General features: G+C 54.8%; 1 protein-coding gene across 1 annotated transcript in view; it reads left to right on the forward strand.

Moving 5' to 3' along the window:
- Nucleotides 1–1,173, forward strand: part of LOC119587119 (nuclear distribution protein nudE homolog 1-like) — a gene marked incomplete in the record, with an annotated part of 132,241 nt that overhangs the window by 51,227 nt on the left and 79,841 nt on the right.

Consider the following 1,173-nt stretch of genomic DNA (forward strand, 5'->3'; position numbering starts at 1 on the left):
GTGGTGGGTGAGCGGTTGGATGAAGCGCCTTAGCCGCAGGGGCATAAGCTGCTTTGTGTCAGGTGGATTGGCTGGCGACCCGTGTGGAGTAAGAGACGCGATGGCCCAGGATCCGTCCGATTTGTCACGCCTGGAATGCTCAAGATTGTCACGTCCGGAATGTTCTTAATCGGTTGATGGCCAGCGTGATGGTGGTGCCGGGGATGGCTTTTTAAAGGACTCCGGGCAATAAGGATCCGCCTTCGTGGAAATCTTCGCGTGCACGGCATTGCGTAACAGTTGGACCAAACAGGCGTTGATCTCGCGTGGCCGTGAGTAGCGGTGGCGAGGGGAGGGAGGGTGGCTGGTAGGGGGAGGAGGGGTGAGTGATGACATAACTGCATCCCGCTGAGTACGTGGGAATGGCGCCCTCGATCGGATTCTGGTTTTGCCGACGTTTCAAAGTACTACTTCTTCATTTTCTTAATGCATAAATTATGCTTGATCACTGGGGAAAATATTCATAAATTCTTAAAGGCTAACGCGTTTTCTTTACATATTGCGCAATTCCTGTACATAAAGCGATTTGATATTTTTCGTTATTTTTGCGATGGAACTGAAACTGTTGAGGAAGGCCTGGAGGTGGAGCATCCATGGGTTACGGGGGCAGGAGGTAGCACACGCACATGGCGCCGACCCAACACCGGAGGGCAGGTTGCAGTTCCAGGTATAGTGCGCCCACACTCGCGCCCACACGCCAGCGCGCCGTGTAACTGTTCCAGCTTGCGCCGCTCGCAAAGTAGCACGCCTGCAAATGCTAATGTATGCGCTGACGATAAGACACGGACGGGGCGGCGCAGACCCGTCCGTAAATGACCAAAGACTTCGACAATTTCTCGCTAATTCCATCAAACAAATACAACCTCGGGGCTGCCATAAACCCACATCCCCCGATACAGGGAACAGTGGATTGCGGATTGACGGAGGGCGTTCGTCACAGGCTCGGCGGATTTGCTTCTTGTTGCTTTGGCTCCCCCCCCCCCCCCTGCGGTCATCGGGGGCATCTGGGACGTGAGCGATTTCGAATTCGCTTCGGTCATTGCCAGAGAGATTGAAGGTCAACAGAGCCCCCTCGCTCTTGCCTCCCGCGAGGGATGCATGTGCGGGCTGGAATGGGTGCGCCTAATAAAATCC

This window comes from Penaeus monodon, chromosome 22 (genome assembly GCF_015228065.2).
Source record: "Penaeus monodon isolate SGIC_2016 chromosome 22, NSTDA_Pmon_1, whole genome shotgun sequence".
In the NCBI taxonomy this organism is placed as follows: domain Eukaryota; kingdom Metazoa; phylum Arthropoda; class Malacostraca; order Decapoda; family Penaeidae; genus Penaeus; species Penaeus monodon.